The sequence below is a fragment of the Callorhinus ursinus genome, unplaced genomic scaffold (assembly GCF_003265705.2).
Source record: "Callorhinus ursinus isolate GAN/ISIS: 27379988/994484 unplaced genomic scaffold, GSC_fseal_2.0 scaffold4, whole genome shotgun sequence".
NCBI classification, from domain to species: Eukaryota; Metazoa; Chordata; class Mammalia; order Carnivora; family Otariidae; genus Callorhinus; species Callorhinus ursinus.
The window spans coordinates 64,301,280-64,324,532 of record NW_027397066.1 but is presented as its reverse complement, the minus strand read 5'-3'; the positions used below and the strand labels follow the sequence as shown (position 1 = coordinate 64,324,532).

Sequence of the window (23,253 nt, the reverse complement as noted above, 5' to 3'; positions counted from 1 at the left end):
GTTTAGGAAGTCACTTTGTACAATCAATCTCATAGCATTGTTGGCCTCCTATGGATTATTCCCTCACCTTTTATTTGGCAAGCAAAATGCATTGGCCTTAGTGCTAAGGATGACAACAAGTGATTTATTTTCCCAGCTAGGTGTAGGATGAATTCCTTATAGCAGGTACTTTGCCTCTCTCACCTAATTATTTCTGCAGCATTTAAAAATTTTATATGTAATAGTTATGAATATAATAGTTGTTTGTACAATACAAATGTAGTTTAAGCCTCCATGGTTTTCTTAATATCTGATAAGGCCATTTTGTCCTGAGTGCATATTATATCCTGATTCAACATTTTTTCAGATTTAAGTAAGGTGAGAATTCCTTCTAAAAGGGTTCTTATGGACCCTGAGAGATAAACTAAATTATTTTATTACAATGATTCTATAATTAAAACAAAAGTATGGGCATAAATATATGATGTATATATATACACACACACTATAATAGTATATATATTACATGTATATATATATATGTTGTATATTATACTGCATTATATGCTATATACTATAGTATGCATATATTCTTTTTTTTTTAAGATTTTATTTATTTATTTGACAGAGAGAGAGACACAGCGAGAGAGGGAACACAAGCAGGGGGAGTGGGAGAGGGAGAAGCAGGCTTCCTGTGGAGTAGGGAGCCCGATGTGGGGCTCGATCCTGGGACCCTGGGATCATGACCTGAGCCGAAGGCAGACGCTTAATGACTGATCCATCTAGGTGCCCCTGCATATATCTTTCAAGCCTGCAAATCTCTAAAAAACGTGTCATCAGATTTTGAGGAGTTAAGTCTATAGATTCAGCTTGACAAACACTTGCTTACTTGTTCCTGTAGTATCAAAATGTCACACATTGTCTGTCCTTTATAAGAAGCCATACTTGATTGCATGCCTACAAAGTAGTATTCTAGAATTCTAGTACTTTCAGAATTCCAGAAATTCTTTTAATTTTCCTAGCTAGAATAATAAATAACACTAGTATCTCTTGATTTTCCTTTGTGTTGGTAGAGCTGGTACTTTGGTTCTTTGTTATACATCCTCTTTGTCACATCTAATATTAGCTGTTGCTACCATGTTTAGTTTGTTTGGCTAGACTCATTTTGGCTGGACTGTTTGTAGGCTCAGACGTATCTCATGTTGATAGCATTTACTATACTGTGTATTTCTACTTTCTTCTTCAGGGACTTCTCCAAAGCTATGGGAAGAGCCTACCATGCTCCTTGGAAGTGTGGGCATATTAACACTCTCAGGGTGGCTGTCTATCAAAAGAGTCCACAGATAAATGCTCCAGACCTCTGTTTCTTGAATGGACAGTTCTGTGAGTGTTCTGTACACAGGCAAGAGGTTCTGGGAGTGCGGGGAGTTGAGCTGCTGTCAACTAAAAAGTGAACTTGATTATAAAGCTTTATATTGGGTTTGCTCCTCCCCTAATTCACCCCCTCCTCCCTCACACCTACTTCCAGACGTTATTTTCCATATGAACTGAGTCCTGTCTAATGTTCTATTTTAGGAAACCCAGATTAAGACAGTTTTTTTTAATGAGTTTAAGTATGAACTACAACTATATATATTTAACAGATATTTACTGAGGCCTACAGTGTTCCAGGCACCACTCAAGGTTCTGCTGGAGACGAAGAATGAAGAAAACAAAGGGTCTCCCTTCCTCAAGCTTACATTGTAGTGCAAATCACAATCAAGTCCTCAAGTTTTTCCGTAGTGAGTAAATCTGGATTACATCTGTAAAGGAGCAAAATTGGGGAGAATGTTTGGAGACGAAATTAGAAAGAATTCAAAGCCTGAAGTGGAGGAGCTGATGTTGGTTTTTCATACAGAGAGAAGCAAGAAGTCACTAGATTCCTGGAGGGAGAGAAACATATTTACAATTTGTTAAAAGTTGGGGCACCTGGGTGGCTCGGTCAGTTAAGTGTCTGCCTTTGGCTCAGGTCATGATCTCGGAATCTTGGGATCTTGGGATTCCAGGATCTAGCTGCATAGGTTTCCTTGCTCAGTGGGGAGTCTGCTTCTCCCTCTCCCTCTCCAGCTTCCCCGGCTTGTGCTCTCTTGAACTCTCTCTCTCTGTCAAATAAATAAACAAAATCTTTAAAAACAAAACAAAACAATTTGTTAAAAGTTGGAGATGGGAAGGGGCCAGACCCAGCTCTGCCTCTGTCACTATTTTTCATAAGGATCGAGCCTAGTTAATAAATAGATGCTTAATAAAGAGTTATTGATCTGTGTATAAGTTGAAGTTTAAGTCCAGATTCTGTTGCTTTCTTTGAACATGTAATTTCACTTCTCTGTACTTATTTCTACATCTATAAATAAGGGTAATAACAATACTGACGTCATAGGATTGTTGTACAGTACAAATAAAGGATTATAAGTGAAAAGCACATTTTAAATTATAAAGCAGATAATGAATATCAGTTGTGGGCTCTGAAGTGCAAAAGAATTTCACTATTAAAGTCAAGTTAGCAAATGTGTGTGTCAGAGAAGTTAAAGGTTCATATGGAGGGTTCTGTGACTACTGAATCAGTCATAATTTACTTTTCTCCCTCCAACTACCATACAGTTGGGTCAAAGCACCTTCAACGGTCAAGCTACTTGTTAATTTTGACATCTGATAGAGGTATTCTCAGTTTGCTATGGCTTATAGTCCATGCCTAATCTAAATGGTGCTGAGTTTTTTTTGTTGATAATGACATTGTAAGTGTAAACACAAGGAAAGCAAGAAAACTGCCCTTTTAAGAACAACCATATAATGGTATTCTTTTCATTTGTACCATGGTGGAAAAGCCGGGGCCTCACTGATGTTAAATAGCATGGCTCTATCACTCTGCATATTTTCTTTCTTTTTCCCCTGCATGCTCGCAAATGCCAAATTAAAAAAGAAAACAGCATCCATGTGAGTCATTGTCCTCAGAACTATTAGGCAAGTGAATGAGTATTTCATAGACTTAACGTGACAATGAATTTCACGTCCAAAACAGGTTGTGTGTGTGGCTTAGCAAAACAAAATTAAGAGTCATTCTAGGGAAGGACATTGCCACAGCTTTGGCATAATTAGGAATCATCATAATCAAATACAGGAAATTGGCACATCTGCTTTTCAGGCTGTTGATCCAACTGTGAGGCTGCCTGTACGCACTGGCACGAGCGGTTCTGATGCATCTCGATGTGTTCTGCAAAGCTGTCTTTGCATAAATATTTACATAATTTTCTCCAAACACCACTATAAGCAGTTGTTTTTTATCACTTTTTCTCCCTTGGGTTATTATTTCTTCCCATCCCTACTCCTGGCGAAGGAGTGATCACTTGTTATTCTAAGGATTTCTCTTTCTTCAAGAGACGTTGGGAGGAAAATCGTGGAACCTGAGAATTTTATAAAATGACACCAAGATGGGAGCAGTCCATTTCATTTGGCACATTTTTTTTTGCAATCCGCAAAAAGAAAAGCTAGACACAACCTAGCTGTGGAGAGTGCAAAGGAGAGCAACAAGAGAGGAGTCAGAGAGGGAATCCATCCACTTGGGGTTTGAGATTGATGAAGAGCACAAAGTCAAATTAAGTGAGATGGGATAGCATGGACTTGAACAAGTGATCCACTCCTCCCCACATTCGTTCTGTTATTACAGGTTTAAAAAGCCTCCTAGAGAAGCACGGCTTGAGGAGTTCCTTCACTTTCTGTCACTTAGTTCTGGTAGTTTCCTCTTCCTTAAAATGATCTAAAGTTTCTCTTTTGTCTTTCCTGGTTTTGATGTTCTGTTTTACATTTTCGAAACTACACATATTTTTAAATGATACATATTTTATACTTTAAAAAAAATCCAATTTAAGAAAACTACCATCTATTCTAGTTCTCAAGCATTGTTTTGCTTTCCAAAGTATACAAGCCTTCTAATTTTATTATTGTAAGTTTTATTAATAACATCTAAACTGCAACAGATAAAATATTTTATAATATTCTAAATACTTGTATGTATTCTCCAATGTGGAATGCCTGTTTGTGCCATGTTAATATGAACCCTTTGCCTTTGATGCAGACTTTTGCGGACATATCCCAGGGAGTGTGGGATGTTTACATTTGATGATGGTGTGGGATACATTTTCATAACAAAATGATTGGAGGGTTTACATTGGGAAATGGTATGTTCATTTTTCCTTCCAAAAGCATTAGAAAGAAGCTGCTTTTCAACAATTTGGAAATAAGAAAAGAGAAAAGATTCTAACTAGAACCAGGCAAGAAATCTCCCTTAATCATATCCCCCACTCTGATTTACATTAATATACAAATTAAGAAGTGTTGTAAATTTTCAGTTGTATGGTTAGTTATGTGTAAGTTGAATGAGTGGGGTGTGTGTGTAAGGTGATTATTTTAAACTTTTAGGTGAGCTTTACATAGTTTGATTACAGAGTATAAATCACTTATTTTCAATAAATTCTTCTGTTATATTACACCATATTGAATCACAAGAATCTCTTCAAGTAATATTAAAAGGGCTTTTCCTCTTTTTAATCTGCCATCCTTAGTGTATTATTATTATTATTATTATTATTATTATCATTATTATTTTTTTTTGAGAGAGAGAGTGAGTGTGCCAGTGGTGGGGTTGGGGGGTAGGGGGAGGAGCAGAGGGTGAGGGAGAGAGAATCTTAAGCAGGGTCCATGCTCAAGTCGGAGCCCATCATGGGGCTCTATCTCAGAACCCTGAGTCCATGACCTGAGCCAAAATCAAGAGTCAGACGCTCAACCTACTGAGCCACTCGGGTGTCCCTTTAGTGTATTGCTTTTTGTTTTTGTGCTATTTCTTCATAGACCCCAGGTAACTGTTGTAGCACCAAAAATAAAAGTTAGGTAAAGACTGAGAAGTGGGCTGTTTGAAGGTGTTGTGCTGAGGAACTAGTTTTACTTTCTTTCAGTGTCTTTTCTCCTGGTATCTGTCTTACCCTTCCCACTCCCCATGCCAGACTTCCTCATTCAGTTTTCCACATGAAGGCTCCGTGTCAGCAACCACTGAGTGCTTTCATTTTGCCTGCGGAGACCTCTGGGAGTGTTAGGTCCTCAAAATGATCCAATGAGTCAGAGTCAGATTTAGGAATAAAGTCATGGGCCCAGAGCTTGATCCACAGTTGCCCTGTACTGACAGCTCATTCAATCTTTTTTAATTTTAGGGTTTATCCAGACTTTTTATATGATGCCCATGTACACCTATGGATATTTTTAAAACCCTAAAAACCCTTGCATACATATGGTGGTGGTGGTGATGGTGGTGGTGGTGCTGTATATGTATCTTTTTTTTTTTTTAAGATTTTATTTATTTATTTAATAGAGAGAGAGAGAGAGAGAGAGAGAGAGAGAGAGAGAGAGAGAGAGAGAGACAGCGAGAGAGGGAACACAAGCAGGGGGAGTGGGAGAGGGAGAAGCAGGCTTCCTGCCAAGCAGGGAGCCTGATGCGGGGCTGTATATGTATCTTTATAAATCATTCTTGTCCATCTATTAATGAAACATTAAAAGTTTCAAACTTTAGGGGCACCTGGGTGGCTCAGTCAGTTAGGTATCTGACTCTTGATTTCAGCTCAGGTCTTGATCTCAGAGTTGTTGAGTTTGGGCCCCACATTGGACTCTATACTGAGCATGGAGCCCACTTAAAAGAAAAAAAATTCAGGCAGAGCCCTCCATCCCCGGAGCCACCCACCTGGGTTCTCCACCAGGTCTGAGGGCTAAGGACCTGGCCATCTGCGTCAGAGCTGGATTCCTTTCAGAGCAGATTCAGGCTGAGCATCCAGGCCCCACCCAGACTCCTGGAACTGGCGGGAAAGAGCCTGCTAAAGGACGAGGCCTTGGCCATTACTGCTCAGGAGTATCTGCCCTCAGAGCTCTTCCCTCCACTGTTCATGGTGGCCTTTGCTGGGAGATACAACAAGACCCTGAAGGTGATGGTGTGTGCCTGGTCCTTTGCCCACCTCCCTCTGGGGGGTCTGATGCAGACACCTCACCAGGCAATCTTACAAGCAGCGCTCAGTGGGCTTGACGCCTTGCTTGCCCAGAAGGTTCACCCCAGGAGGTGGAAACCGCAGGTGCTGGATTTACGGAATACTGGTCAGAACTTCTGGAGAGTGTGGTCTGGAGCCAGGGCCCATGTGTACCCACTGATGGGACCAGTGGCCAAGGACGGTGTAAGGATGAGGCAGCCCTTGGCTCCATTGGTCGTGTCCATAGACCTCTGCCTCAGGGACAGGACCCAGGATGAATGCCTCACCTACCTCCTTAGGTGGGCCACACAGAGAAGTTCACTCCACCTGTGCTGTAAGAAGCTGAAGATTTTTACAATGGCCATCCAAAATATTAAGAAGTTCCTGAATATGGTGCAGCTGGACAGTATCCTGGAGGTGGAAGTGAACTGCACTTGGAAGCTGTCCACCCTGGGAATGTTTGCTCCTTACCTGGGCCAGATGAGTAATGTGCGGAGACTCGTGCTCTCCCATATCCACGTGATGCCCTCCAAGGAGGAGAAGCAGCGTGTCACCCGATTCACCTCTCAGTTCCTCCAGCTGCACCACCTACAGAAGCTCTCTATGGATTCTTTTTTTCCCCTGCCAGGTCCTGGGAGTAAGCACCTATGTTATGTCTTTTAACTGGTCATGGTTGTGATTTGATTTAAAAGCTGAGGAATTGTCAGCAACTTCTTTGATCCTATCCATATCTCACAATCAGCTAGCAATTTTTTATTTTTTCTGCTTGCATTTATCTAGGGCAAGACTTTTTTTAACTCCACATATGTCTTAGCATATTTGCATTTTATAATAGAGCTATTATCATCCCTGTCTCTACTTAAAGTTAGTCTGAAAATATGTAATACATACTTCAGAGTTTGAGAGACAGTGTTATGTGGTGAAAAGATTTCTATGCCAGGAATTTAGTGTTTGTGTCCAGGAGCTGCAGTTTCTCATCTGTAAGTGAGGGAATTGGACCAGAGAAAATTCATTGAGCAACTACCATGTGCCAGTAACTGTTGTAGGTGCTACTGAGAAAAAGAGACAGACTCTCAGAGCTTATGATATTGTCAGAAGAAAAATCAATTCATAAGCAATTACAATAAATTATAAAAAGTTTCTATTAGGAAGTTCACAGAATGCTAAGGGTGGATTTATTTTTCTCCAGAGAGAGTGAAGGAAAAATTCTTAGGGTGAACTATGTTGGAGATGAGAACAGAGAGTAACAAGTAGCAGTAAGACAAAGAGAGGTGGTGTAGTATTTAAGATAGAAGTCCCCGTATGGTATGAAAAATACTATTATTGACTCATTTCAGCTGCATTTGTATAATAGTTGAGACAATAAGATTACCTGCCTTTTAGAAATATGCAACTTTGGGCTTGATCTGTAATGATAGACCCTTACTTATTTTTAATTTCCTATTATATTTTTCTTCTCCAAGAGCTCCCTCTGGGCCTGCTAATTCAGAAAAGAAATGTTCGTAATTTGAGCTACATGATTGACATAAAAGAATGTTCAAGCTGGAAAGAACCTGCAAGCTTATTCAGTCTACCCCTCTTATTTTGCATGTTTCTTTAAGACAACGCTCAAGCGATATGTCCACTAATTTCTCATGGCTGGTTAGTGGTTGAGTTTCCATTGAGTGTAGTTTCTGATTCTTGGCTTAGTGGTGGTTCAGCTCTCTCAGGTTGTCTTTTTATAACATGAGGATAAATAAATGTACACTTCCCTAGTATTTTATATCCAAGTACCAGGAGAAGAAAATTATAAAAAGGAATAGAGGCAGAAATGGAATGGGATAGTTTTTTGATTTACTTGTTTTGTTTTTGGCTTTCTGCTTAGTTGTTCCATCACTGTGGTAGTTATGAATGTGTTTCTAAAGTTAAAAAAAATGGACCCATTCACTCTTGCTTTCTTCAGGTTACATTTTGGTGTTAATTACATATCTGTGCTAGTATTTCGGTTGGTAAATAAATATTATTTTCACCTAGAACAGCTAATATGAGTTTGAATTTCTCTTTTTCCTAATGACATCTAATTTTTTGGTACTATCTTTTAAGTTAGAGGTTACTTAATAAATTTGTATGCCAATTTGGTTGGCCGAATATGATAGTGGTTAAGAGTTCAAATTCTGGCATAATTCTTGGTTAATTCTGGACCCAGTATTTATAAGCTATGTGAGTTCAGGAAAATAATGTAACTATTCTCTATAATCCTATTTCTTTATCTGTAAAATGGAGATGAGATTGTGATGGGGATTTAATGAGAAAGTTTATGTAAAACATTTAGCCTAAGCCCAGAAAAAGGTTCACTGTATGTCAGTTGTTATTACTGTTAAGATTTATAAAAAGACAAGTTCTCAGTAAAAATATGGTTGGAGGTGGTCTCCAGAAACACTGCTCACAGGAGTATTTGTCAAAGCAAATTTAAAAAATTTTACATTTGTGGAATGGACTAAACTAGTTTTGATACTGATGTTACCACTGCTGTTGCTGGAAACCAGATTTAGTTTATGGGTCTTGGCTGCCAGATGAATGAAGTGGAGAGCCAATTATGTACAAGTGGGCCCCACATGATTCCTGGGAGTGTCCGGAATGTGAGGAAGTCGCAATATGTATTACTGTTACAAATCTCTCTTCCTGCCAGGAGTGATATTATACGGATAGCTTGGCGCAGCCTGGTCATTCCACCCTATTGGCAGCAGGACAACTGTGAGACAGAAACAAACAGCCTGGGTCAGGCGAAATAAACCACTGGGGAATGTGGGAAGGGGGTACAGAGCACTCCTGGAAAGACAGATAAGACAAGGAAGAAGTTTGGGCAAAAATGTGATAAAATTAAAATTGAAGGAAATCAACCCCATGGGATTCCAATTGGAAAAGGTGGGATAATATATTTGAGATATTAATCAAGCTTTTCTTGGCATTTTCCATTCCTAATGTCCTTTCTCCTAAGCTTATCTTTCACCCCTCCCTCTTTGCAGACTGAACTGGTTGGCACATGCCATGCAGACAGATGACACTGAGAACCAGATTCTACCTGTCCTTTCTTTACTCCTTCCACATATATAAATGCCTTGGTACTGAAGAAGCCCCTCTGATTGTGGATGCACCCTGAAAAAAAGGGAGTGGGGACTTACTGGGATTGACTGAGATTAATTACTTAATTACTTGAGGGACTTTCTACCCCAGTAGAAATTTAGTAGTTAGAACTAAGGAAGTAATACTAGCTTCTTGAACATCTGAGTTTGAAGATGAGGTTCAAATGTGAAGCATATATAAATTTGTAAAAAAGATTTATTTATTTTGAGAGAGAGGGAGAGAGCGCACGTGCATGTGTGCAAGCAGGGGGAGGGGCAAAGGGAGAGGGAGAAAGAGAATCTTAAGCAGGCTCCAGGCCCAGCACAGAGCCTGACGTGGGGCTCCATCTCATGACCCTGAGATCATGACCCGAGCTGAAATCAAGAGTTGGATGCTTAACCGACTGAGCCACCCAGGTGCCCCTGAAGCATATATAAATTATATATATTTTTCCTCTTAAATCTCCAGTGTCTATCCAAAGTAGACCTTAGGTAGAATATCTTTAAAAGGATTCATATTCTCATAATAATATTAATATTACTTTGTTGTCTTCTCCAATGTCTCTTCACCTGGTCCTGAGACTCCTTGAATGCCATAACTTCAAGATGACAGATGATCCTTTCAACTCAAGAAGAGTCATATATGATGTCTATCTTGGATTTAGCTGCCTTTGCCTTTCATAACTCCTACATCCCCAACTGACCAATGTTGATCCATAAGTAGGGACATCTTTACCCCCTATTCATCAGGAAGAAGTTATAGAAGATAAGACCTTTCACCCTCAGCAACCTTAAAGATTTAAGGGTCAAAATTGTTCATGGGGAAAATGAGGAGAGCAAAGACAAAATAAGTGCAGCTAAAATTAAGTCTCCTACAACTTGCAGCCCACTGATAAATTCCTGAGACATGCAGAGCACAACATTCCTCAAAGAACTCATGCTACCTTAATGTTGATGTTTCATTAAAGATTAAAAACAACCTTATCGTGGCAACAGCCAGCCCTCCTAGGTTTTGGAGATCTTGCTTTCAACATACACAATTCCTTAGAAACTTATGTTATCCCTAACCCCCACGAACTGAAAAGTTTATGATTAGTCACTCCTCACAATCCCAGTGCAGCTCTTTCTGCCCATGGGTCCTGTCCCCAAGCTATGATAAAAGAATCTTATGCACTGAAAAAAAAAAAAATAAAAGGATTCATATTCGTGCAGCACTTGTGAACAAGGAAGTACAAGGAAGTTTCTCATGAGGATTTCACTGCTCTTCTCTATGATCATGAATCATAATCATTTCTTGCTGAACTGAACTAAACCCCTACCTGAGGGGTAGATCTTTGTGTTCATCCTTTCAGCAAACATTTATTGAGCACCAGTTATAAGTCAGGCAGCATGCTTAGCATTGGGGATATACTGACAAGAAGCAGATAGGTCTCCTTGGAGACCATATATGCAAGTAGACAAGTTAAAATTCTTTGTGAAACAGTAGTGATGGAAGTATGGATCTTAGAAGTAATTTTCACACAAGATTATTTAATTGTTGACTTAAATGGAATGGATAATCTGTAATTTCCTCTCTCAGCCAACATTCCCTTTCCCTAAATAGCTTTGGAGAGGACCAGGATACTGAGAACACTATGGGCAAGTGTGTTCTCATTGGTTGATCTGGATTGCTAATTCGAAGTATAAGATTTCACCTCTCAATCAGTCATCTAACATTCCAGTACATTTTTGGAACAACAGATAATTTTGGAATTGCCAAGCAGATGGATGAATGGTAACTGACTTAGCAGATCTAGGAAAGCTGAAACCTAAGCTTACCAATAAATTAATTAAAACTGCTGAACCCTGGAAAGGCTCCCAAATTGAAACCACGAGGTACTTCTGAAGGTGGGAATGCAGGGCAGAGCTGAAAGCAGGGAATGGGTTGACAGTGTTATAAGGAGGAGTTCCCAGTTCCTCTTTATTCCCACTTTTTCCAAGCAGAAGCCTGAAGGTTAACTGGTTGAATCCAAGGATGTTCTGCTTTTGGAGATACTAGACAGTTAAGTGTGGATATGCTGGGAAGATACCATAATAAAAATGGGGGAAATGTGAAAGTCTACATTCTCAAAAATGAGACTCTCAGAACCCTTTTCCATGGGGTTCTTAATACCCAGAATATTGAAGGCTCAATTTATATTCCTTAGGCAGGAGATTGTAGGATTCTTCTGTGGAAAAATATAGCTCATGAAAAAAGATCTACAGATATTGTCAGGAATACAACTTTTTTTTTGGAATGGAAAGATGAGGGAAGGAAATGTTTGCATGTGACTCAGTGGTATAGGGAGTTAAAACCCATCTTTTATAGCATGTAGTCATTAGTGAAAAATCAGGATATATCACAATAAGCATGTTATTGAAAATATAGTGATAAAAACAGAAAATGGTGCTAACATGTTTCAAATGGAGTTATCAATTTTCCTCCTTCTGTCAAGGATTGGGAGTTGGGTAGGTAAAGGAGAAATGTTTTACTCAAAATTCGTATATAAAGACAATCAGTAGAACATCATGTAGTCAAATATCTGGATTCAAGCTTTAGCTTATCTACCTATAATCTCTGTGACCTTGGTCATGTTGCTTAAATTTTCTGAACTTTAGTTCTCTCCTTGGTAAATGGAAAAATAGGACCAAGCAGACAGTAAGCAGTCAATAAGTACTAGCTACGTTTTAGGGTTATTTTGAATGTTAAATCAGATAGTATATTTAAATATTTAGTATAGTACACAATAAAGCTTAACTAATACTATTATGACAATACTTTGTGAGTGATGGGGAAAAAAATAACCTCAGAGTAAGGAAAGGAATAAATATTTAGCTCTGAGTGCACACACACACACACACACACAGACAGACAGTATATAAAAAGAAGGGGAAGTGAGTGAGGGGTGGAACCAGATTAAAAGAAAGAATATCAATTCTAGGAAGAAAGAAGATGAGAGACAAATTTCCTAAATAATCTTTTGTTATTCCACCTTAACTCCTTTGTGGAACAAGGTGGCACGTAAAAAAATCCAAAATATTTATTGAGTACTTGCAATGTGGAAAGCCCTATTTTCAATTTCAAAAGTACATAGTTGTTGTATTTCATAAAAGTGCTTTCACTTGTATCTTTTCACTTCATTTTCATAATTGCCTTGTAAAAGAGGTAGGATAACAAGTCACAGTTGGTTTATTAGGAGGTAAGAAATGAGGAAGAGTGGTAAAAAGAAAAGGAAACTATAAAAGTTGCCGAAACATTAGCATAGCTATGGAAGCAGGATAGAGATAATAATTTTGTTACAGCTAATACCTATTTTTATAACTCAGTGTGACAGTATGTTTATTAATTTTCAGTGAGAAGTACAGTGCCAAATGAACTAAAATACTGATATCACCTGGTTTGCACATTCTTTCTCCTGATTAAAAAAAAACAATACATTTCCATGGAAATTCAAATGAGTTGGTAGAAATGCAATCAAAAGAGTTATGGGATGTTTTAAATGGCTGATATCATCAGATTGTGACACATGATGTCCCCCAACACACCCTAAGGGTATATTTGCCAAGTAACCAGAATGTCCATGTCAGATGGCCGAGTCACCTTCATCTCTGGGTGGTGCTGAAAGTACACTGACAGAATTGTGTTCCTTGACTTCACGCAGGCCATCTGGTGACATTTATTCTTCAGCCATATCAGTACAGTTGGTTAGGTTACAGCCTTCTCTTATATCAAGTCACATTCCAGGCATGCCTTCTTGATGAGTATTATATATTTTAAATAACAGTTGGAAAACTCAGTTCTGCAGGGATTGAAAATGAGTAATATATCCATATGGTTTCCTCATATTCTTTTAAGTACATTAAAAGAAAGCCCAACAATGAACCAAAATGAACTTGAGTTCATTTTGATAAGAACGAAGCTAAAGGATGATTAATCTATTGGATTAAACAAATATGACATTAGAAGCATAGGTGTTAGTGTCAGAGTCTAGAATGCACAGTCGATGATATTCTTATATTGTGTGTACATTTAAGATACTATCAAACTCTTTCAATCACCACCCTTATGTTGGAAGCTTTGTTTGTCTTAGCTAGTGAAATGTCACTTCAACAAAACCAAAAGAATTTTAAAAAATACCCACATGCTTAGAAAGCAGAAAATAGCAAAATGTGGGAAAAAAGTCATCTTTGCAAGGAAAGGTCGGCAGAAACATATGGATCCCAAGTGAAATTAAAATAAGGTTTCTGTACAGACTGGATACTGTGGCAGATAACGATGCCACAGGCCAGACAGAAGGTTCCCAAGGCCCCAGGCTGCTTTCTTTCTTCTGCTCGGCTGAAGACTTTATCCAACATTATTTTGGTGATAACACTTGTTATACATCCTCTGGATCCTCAGATGCTAAATCATCCTGTATTAGACTTCATCCAGGAAACCTAAAGGCCAACCATATTTCATCATTTCTTAAGTTTCAGTGATTATAAAACAGCCATCTGTACATGTCTGGAAGCATATTTTTATTTGGGTTATTACTTGATAATGTACAGACAATCCAATCTCCAATCCTCTCTAATGTGTCTATTTAAAAAAAGTCCATAGGAAATTTTTAAATGGTTATATTTTTTATATTCATATTTTATTTAGTTGAAATGTATTTAAGACTTCTTGCTCCATATTAAATAGGAAAAGAATAAGTAATTACATAGAATGACAAAGAATATGTTCATTAAAACGATTTGACTGTATTATCTCATTGATTTTTTTTTAATTAAGCAAACTGCCCATGTACTTAAGAGTCAGAGACCATATATAAGCATCCTATATAGAAGGCTCTTGTGGAACTTACCATCTAAACATACTCTTTTACTCTTGTTTAATATTAATGTGTTACCTATCACATTTTATCTATTAGATGCTTTTTATTACCAATCAGATTCAAATAGGGAGAGAGTACTTTAGATGCTATAAAAGTAGCTTTGAAATTCAGCGCTAGTCAATAATCTCTCCCCTTAACTACAGATCTTTGACCTTACATGGTCAAAAACATCTGACCCTAAGACACCTGCAGCAGATACCTGGCATGCTGACATTAGATATTTATTCTTTGAGATTAAGGCAAATACGCAAATATTGTTGGCCTGTTTGGAGATGGGGTAGAATGGTAATACATTACATATTTATTAGTGATGGAAATATTAGTTGGGAATTTTTTTAAAAAATCAGATTATTTTCTTCTTATAAGGAAAACTGGACGAACTTGTTTGTCTAGAACAAGGATCGCAGGAATGAGTACTTCAATGGGAGCAAGGGCAAGAGCAGTTGAGATGGAACATGGTAGAAATGGGAAGTGGGATAGAAGTTAGTAGGGAGTTGGAGAATGCTGTTTAAGGTTATGCGGTACCAATCAAGTTCTCAGCAGGCAACAGAAAACATTCAAACTGGATAATCCAATAGAGAGATGATTTATAAAGGATGGGGAATGAATAGGTCAGGAAGGAGAAGATTCTAAAAGCAGAGACCTGTGTAGAGAGGGCCACCTGTAGAAGTTGTGCCCTTTAGTGGGAAGACCCTGCAGAGCAAAGGCCAAGGCATAGTGGAAAGCAAACTACATGTGGCATCCATCAAAAGACTTGAACTTGGGCGCCTGGGTGGCTCAGTCAGTTAAGCATCTGCCTTTAGCTCAGGTCATGATCCCAGGATCCTGGGATTGAGCCCCACATCAGGTTCCCCCCCTTCCCGCCCATGCTCTTTCTCCCAAATAAATAAATAAAACCTTAAAAAAAAAGACTTGAATTTAAGTCTCTGCTCTGCAACGGGTGCTAGCTAAGTCTGGATATTTGGTGCCTCAGTTTTCTCATTCAGGAAAGATGGTCTTTTCCAGAAAATGATTGTGAGGGTCAGATTATGTAATTTGTATAAAAGCTACAAATGCTGAGCCTGACAGAGAAGGAAGGTTGAAAGAAATGAATGTTGAATCCCAAGAGGATGCAAAACTTAAAGGCACAGGTAAAAAGAAAGGAAGACCTTCTTTATCTGAGGCAGGTCCTAAGGCTAATACATGGGAAGTAATTAATCTACATATATGTGCTCCCAGACAAATGTTTCAGAGACATATGTATATAATTATGGGATCAATAAGTCAGCAAAGCTAGGATGAGAGGAGCACAGAGAGGGAGAGGAAAAATACTTCCCCTCCCCCCCCAAAAAAATCCAAAACTTTTTCCTGAAGCATTAGGATCAAGAATGTTAAATATCTATTTTGCTAGTGGAAGTCTGACTAAAGAAAGAGCCAATAATGCAGCTACAATCACAGGGTTCATCCCCTCACATGCTGGAAATGGAATAGCTTGTAGCTTTTAGCAAAGCGGTGACTGCAAATATTTTGTCATATTTCTTCAAAAATTTATTTCATATTCACATATACATTTTTAGTCTGCACTATTAACTTTCTTAGTAAGCCACAGAAGGAGACTTAAAAACACTATTTTTTTTTCTCCTTGTTTCCCTATGGAACTAGCTTTCACTTTAAATCCCAGCATATAGTAATGTATGAAGAATGTCAATGCACTTTACTTCCTACAAGGTACTCTTGTAAGAAAAATTACTAGTTAAAAGGGATGATAACTTCTTAAGTCTGCATCGGGGAAAAGAGAAATTATTTGTTTGATCTCATGAGTTTGGTATTGTGTTGTGATAGCATCTAACACGAATGCAGTTTAAAATTCTATGTGAAGTCCCTCTGTTTGGACTGTCAATTCAGGGTGGAAAACCATTTTGTTACAAGTGTCAAGAATATGAGGAATGGTGAAGATATCAACTGTGTTAGCTTATTTTTTTGACTGCCACATGATTCTTCTTATACTATATCATGTATGAACAAAAAAGGCATTAATTCAAAGACTAGAAATTCAATGAGTTTTAAACTAATCACCTCAAGGTTCAATGAATTTATCAGCAATATCTCTTACATATTGATGTCTGTGCATACTCTACTCCCTTGGTTTATATTCAGTATTTGTGCCACAGAAAGGAAATCATTAATGAATGCCTTTAAAATGCAAATTTGTCAAGGTCAGAGTTTCAAAAACAGAAGCTTGTTGGTTGAACCATGCACTGCATTTTATTTCTCTTTAGTAGTTCGTTGGATTATCAATCAAAATGTTGACTATAATTGTTTAAAAATTAATTTATAAAAGCCATTTTCAGCCTTTCCTTTGTCTGATGTGAGAGAGGAGATAGGATAGATTGGTATATACAATACAGATATTGCACTCTGTGGAACTGAGGTATCCTGAAAAACGTGGCTGAAAGCAGAAAAAGCAAAGTGAATCTCACTTCCTTGATGACTCTCTACAATAGAGGAGTTATGCTACTTGTGGAGGACACCTTTTGAAGTATCTTCCTAACACCCCATCTCTAGGAATGTCCTCTCACCATCTGGGATGGCACCCTGGCGGCCATGTCACATGTTCATGCCTCTGAACTTGAGCTGCAATCTGGGGTGGACACCTGATCCAAGCTAAATCAATACAGCAAAATCTTCTTGCTAGAGAATTTGAAATTGGGACCCGGACCTTCCAGGTTAGACTGTAGTCCCATCCATAAGTGCCACATTTTATAGCTTAACAGTGTTTCCTTTTGTCTTTACCTGGTTCACATTGGTATCTGTTACTATAACCAAATTTACTTCTTTCTTGGGATGACCTTCGTGGACTGAATTCAAGACTGGTTTAGAAATGGCAGGCTTACTCTTTACTGTTAAGCCATCCTGGGACCCTATTCCAACCACATGTTCTTTCCTCTGCGCCTTCCCATCCGGTCCATGCATAGCTGCTCAGACTCCCAGCGTTTTTCCAGGCACATCTTACCTCCAGACTACATGTATTTTTCTGAGGCACAGAAATTCTTACCTTTCCACTCTTAAGAGTGTTTTTCTTCCAATTTTACTGTTAAATTCACAGTTTTGAATGAATCTAGGCTGTAGTATTTCATTGAAGACAAGTAGAAAGCAATAAAATAATACTAAATTTTATCTATTTTGAAAATAGTTTTAAGGGCTCTTGGCTCTTCAAGGTCTTTCCCCTCTAACTTGTCTTAGCCACAGCAACCTGAGCATTCTTCCAAAAGCATAGCTCTGTTCAAACCTCTCTGATGTTTAAATTTATTGTCTTCATTTTTTCTATACACAGAGTACATACACTAAAATGTTTTTATTTAAGGTAGAGTTTGGTAACCTTTTTTATTAAAGGCCAGATAGTAAATACTTTAGGCGTCTGGGACATATGGTTTCTGTCTCAGTTACTTGACTTTGCTATTGTAGCATAAAAGTAGCCACAGACAGTGAGTAAACAAATGGGCATGGCTGGGTCCAATAAAACTTTATTTAGGGGAACCTGGGTGGCTCAGTTGGTAGAGAATTTGATTCTTGATCTCAGGGTCATGAGTTCAAGTCTCACATTGGTGTGGAGCCTACTTAAACAAGAAAAAACAAAACCCACACTTTATTTATAAAAATAGATGGTGGGTAGGATTGACCTAAAGTACTCTACATATTAGACTTTATCCAACTTTGCTTTGCTTTCTACTCTATCCTGTCATGCACTGAGTGCTCAACTGAAATTAAGTTTCTGTGTTCTTTAGGTGCTCTGTACATTCATTATTCTATACTTCTGTTCCCTTGGGGTGGGGCACAGAAGCACATTTCTCCAAGCACATTTCCTATACAAAATGCCTTTATATCAACTTTAAAATAATATGTAGTCATACTATTTGTTAAGAGTATGATGACATGTCCTGATTTGTTAATTTTAGCCATTCTGACTGGTGTGAGGTGGTATCTCACTGAGGTTTTGATTTGGATTTCCCTGATGCCAAGCGATGTTGAGCACTTTTTCATGTGTCTGTTGTCCATTTGGATGTCTTCTTTGGAAAAATGTCTGTTCATGTCTTCTGCCCATTTCTTGATTGGATTATTTGTTCTTTAGGTGTTGAGTTTGAGAAGTTCTTTGTAGATTTTGGATACTAGCCCTTTATCTGATATGTCATTTGCAAATATTTTCTCCCATTCTGTCGGTTGTCTTTGGTTTTGAGAACTGTTTCTTTTGCTGTGCAAAAGCTTTTTATCTTGATGAAATCCCAATAGTTCATTTTTGCGCTTGCTTCCCTTACCTTTGGCGATGTTTCTAGGAAGAAGTTGCTGTGGCTGAGGTCGAAGAGGTTGCTGCCTGTGTTCTCCTTTAGGATTTTGATGGACTCCTGCTCACATTCAGGTCTTTCAAACATTTTGAGTCTATTTTTGTGTGTGGTGTAAGGAAATGGTCCAGTTTCATTCTTCTGCATGTGGCTGTCCAATTTTCCCAATACCATTTGTTGAAGAAACTGTCTTTTTTCCATTGGACATTCTTTCCTGCTTTGTCAAAGATTAGTTGACCATAGAGTTGAGGGTCCATTTACTGGGCTCTCTATTCTGTTCCATTGATCTATGTGTCTGTTTTTGTGCCAGTTCCATACTGTTGGTGGGAATGCAAGCTGGTGCAACCACTCTGGAAAACAGTATGGAGGTTCCTCAAAAAGTTGAAAATAGAGCTACCATACGATCCAGTAATTGCACTACTGGGTATTTACCCCAAAGATATGAATGTAGGGATCCGAAGGGGTACGTGCACCCCAATGTTTATAGCAGCAATGTCCACAATAGCCAAACTGTGGAAAGAGCCAAGATGTCCATCGACAGATGAATGGATAAAGAAGATGTGGTATATATACACAATGGAATATTATGCAGCCATCAAAAGGAATGAGATCTTGCCATTTGCAACGATGTGGATGGAACTGGAGGGTGTTATGCTGAGTGAAATAAGTCAATCAGAGAAAGACATGTATCATATAACCTCACTGATATGAGGAATTCTTAATCTCAAGAAACAAACTGAGGGTTGCTGGAGTGGTGGGGGGTGGGAGGGACGGGGTGGCTGGGTGATAGACATTGGGGAGGTTATGTGCTATGGTGAGCGCTGTGAATTGTGCAAGACTGTTGAATCACAGATCTGTATCTCTGAAACATATAATGCAATATATGTTAAGAAAAAAAAATAGAAGAAGAAGATAGCAGGAGGGGAAGAATGAAGGGGAGTAAATCGGAGGGGGAGATGAACCATGAGAGACTATGCACTCTGAAAAACAAACTGAGGGTTCTAGAGGGTAGGGGGGTGGGGGGATGGGTTAGCCTGGTGATGGGTATTAAAGAGGGCACGTTCTGCGTGGAGCACTGGGTCTTATGCACAAACAATGAATCATGGAACGCTACATCAAAAACTAATGATGTAATGTATGGTGATTAACATAACAATAAAAAATTTAAAGTAAAAAAAAGAGTATGATGGCACTACTCCAGAGAAAGCATAATAAAATGCATGATTAAAACACAATGCTAATACTCTGATACAAGTACTACCATGAGACAGATAAAGAAGGGAGTCAAAAAGTTGTGCTTATTTTTTAAAATATGCTTACTCTTCTGCTCATCTCGATAATTGATGTCATCCTTCTACCACCCCCCACCCTCAGGTAGAAGCTGGTTATGCCTTTTCTTCCTACAGTTTTCTTCCCTTCATCTGTATTAATCTTAAAAGTGCTACCCATCTTTCAAGATGTAGTTTAAATACTCTTTCCTTTATGAACCCTGATCGCTCTGGCTAAGAGTAATTTCTCATTCTTTGAAATTCCCATTACACTCCATCACATCATTTTAATATTGATATCATGGTTATTTGTGATGTAGGAAAGACGTTAGGGTTTGAAGCCAATGACCAAGAAAGAATTTTTGAGACGTCTTTGGTGCAAAAAGTTGGTTTTATGAAAGCCCAGGGACAGGACCCTTGGCAGAAAGAGCTGCAGTGGGCTCATGACGAGTGGCTGCTTCTGTACTTTCAGGCTGGGAGGGGGTTAGGGACAGCGTGAGTTTCTAAGGAATTTTGGAAGCAAGGTTGGGAAAAGGTCATTTGTTACTGTTAATAAAACCTTAATCATGAGACCCTTCAGATGTATATCAGTGGGTCATATGCTTGGGGGATGATTGCCACCACGTATCATGGGGGGAGGGTAGAGATAAAGGAAGTTTCCAAAAGAATTTTTATATGTTCAAGTAGACTTACAGGATCCTGGGGGGTCAGGTTAAAATTGCCTTTTGCCCTTAGCAAAGTATTAACATCCAGGCAGCTGAGTTCCTAGAGGAATGTCCCTCTGCCTGTTTCAAGGACTTGTCAGTGGGCTGTAGGTAGTAAGGAAATTTGATAATTTTTCTTATGCCTTTGTTTCCCACGTTGATTTGTTTAAGTATCTTAGTTCAATAAGTAAAAGATATAACTAGAGTATCTCTCTTAATAGGCTCTGGGTATCCTAAGGATCGGTGCTTTGCAGAGAGTAGGCATTAAATAATTATATGATTAATAAATTTTAAAACTCTGTAAAAATGGATTTCTTCAGTTGAAGCTCCCTTTATTTAATGAAGAAGTATTCACTCTGTAGAAAGATCAGGGCCAAAAGCAAACCTCTGGTTTAGTTACCTTTAAAAAATATCCTCAGACACTTGCCGTCCAGTGTTATTGAACTTAAGTTGGTATTTTTGCTAGCCAAATTTGCTACATATGAAACCCATTGGCCATTTGGGGATTGACAACTTTCCTACTGCTCCTTTCAAAGAACTTCCCAAGAAAACTGGGATAGATAATCTATGTGCCATATGTGCTGTTAAAATAAAGTTGGATATGCACTAATCAAGCGGTTTCCATGAGAAACACAAGGACTCAAAACTATGAAAAATCTTTTTAATTGTAGTACTTATGGTAGGCACTCCAAATAGCAAAATTACATTTCAAACTTTTTTATCTAAAAAAATAGTTTATACCAAAGCTTAAATATCTTGGAGCAGAAACACTATGACTGTTTAAATGTTATATAAAAAAGTTTGAAACAAGCAAAAAAAAAAAAGTTTTCTTTTTCATGTTGCCTACAAAATCTTTAAATTAGTGCTTAGCTTAAAAGAGCCTTTCTAAAAAATTTTTTTTGCTTTATGAAAATGGTGGAGACAAAAGTATAGGATGCCCCTCTTCCATGATGGATTGCAGGCAAGAAAACAAGGACAAACTTGAATTCTCTGGGCTGAATGGATTAGCTAAGAACGTCGCCCTTTAGACATTGTCCTTAGGTGTAACTCCCAGGATCATCCTCTCCTTATTTGTTTGTTTCTTTTGAGGAAGGTGATAGATATGGAAGAATTAAGACTGAATACTGTTAATTTTTAATGCACCCGGCGTCAAAACCAGCTGGTTGAAAACCGGCAATGTTGATCAAAAAGACAAAGTCGATAGAAGCATCTTAAAACTATAAATTGTTATCCGCATTTGTTTCTATTGTTATTTTCTAAGTTTTATATTATTATAACATCATAAAATAACTATTACAAAGATAATTTAAACTCTTCTAAGCTATTCTACATTGTACCCTCTTAAAAGTAGGAGTAAACATGCAACTTGTTTGTTTAAAGTAATCTGGGAGAAGCAGATTGAAAGATTACTTATGTCCTTTGCAATTTTAATCATTCCTAGCTGTAACTTGTTTCATCTCCCTTCTGAGTTGTCTGTTTCTATCTACAGTGACTCCCGTTCTTTTGAATTTGTTATTTAAAATTCCTACTTCTGTGTCCGTAAGTAGCTAAAAAGATTTGTACTTGTCTTGCAAGATTCTCAAAGAAGTAGATTGGTTCTTCTTCTTCTTTTTAAAATCTAATTTCCCTTTTTCCTCCAGAGTCTGAGGAATGATATCAAGGAGAGGAATGATATCAAATAAGTGCAATGGATAATTTAAACATTCACAATTTCTTATCTCTTTTCTTCCATTTATAACCTTTTACTGTAATTATAAATGGCAGCAAAATGACTAACTTAAGGTTCATAGAGATTATAGAATGTGAGAAATTGTAGGTGTCTTTGAAAACAGAATCTGATGTAGCTACTTTAAATGAAAGGGACTTATTAAGGAATATAAGTAGCTCATAGAGTCATTTGGATTGTTGAAGGAGAGTGAAGACCAAGCATTCAGGAGCAACACCCCAGCACTGGGCTGCAAGGAAGCTGCCTGCCCAGCTCTGTGGAGATCAGGGAGGAGGTGAGCCGGGGAACCACCACATGAGCCCCAGATGCTGCCTCCTGGGCACAACCTCTGTTATGACCTGCACCAGCCAAAGGGATACTCCATGCCCTGCCTCTCTCCTCTTGTAACTCGATTCTGATTCAAAGTCTGGCATGAGCATATGCAGGTGGATTCTAAACCATGACGAACCTACCTGCAGGGCAGTTTGGGAAATGCCCATTTTAAGCTTTTGCTAGAATGCGGAAGGACTGTTTAGAGGGGAGTTGGATCAGTGTTGAGTGAGTGCATTCATGGTGTCCTCCATTTCAGTCCTCTGTTTTCTTTATTCTCACCTCTCCCCTAGATGGGAGGCTGATAAACAGCAAAATGACTCCAATTTGAAACTTGGAATATGAATCAAGTTGTGTCAAGATGCCTCAAGGACTCATGAGAATAACTATTTTCCCAATTTCTTCTTTATAACTCCCTTATCTGATGGTGAAAAATGTACCTTCCCTTTTCTCTATTTACTGAATTTGTCAACCCTTTTGTATGTAATTACGTTCTTGTCACCATTGCTCCCTGCCCCCCAGCACTGATTCCTTCATCCTACAGGAGTTCTGACTCTGACACTCTGAACCTGGCTGTTTCATTGCCTGAGCACTTCCTACACGCATCTGGGCTCTGATACCCTATGGGGGCGGGGTGACCCTTGCAAAAAAGTCCTCCATATATTACTTGGGTTTCAGTACCCCCCACCGGGCTGCTCCCTGTTCGAAAGCCCTCCTTGACTCTTGCTTGGGTTCAGCCCCACACCAGGCTGACAGCCTTGTGCCGAATTCCTCTTCACACGGCTGGTTCTTATACCCTGCACTCTGCCGCCAGCTGCCTTCCTGCTCCACTCATGCTCCAACATTCTGGACAGCTTTTCTCCAGTGTAGACTCTCTCCTCTCCCTGTTCATGCTTGGACATCCTGAACCGGGGTGA

At 38.6% G+C, this 23,253-nt stretch overlaps 1 pseudogene; it reads left to right on the top strand.

Annotated features, from left to right (window-relative positions):
• Window positions 1–4,162: 4,162 nt before the first annotated feature.
• On the top strand, window positions 4,163–23,253 carry LOC112835523 (melanoma antigen preferentially expressed in tumors pseudogene; annotated as a pseudogene).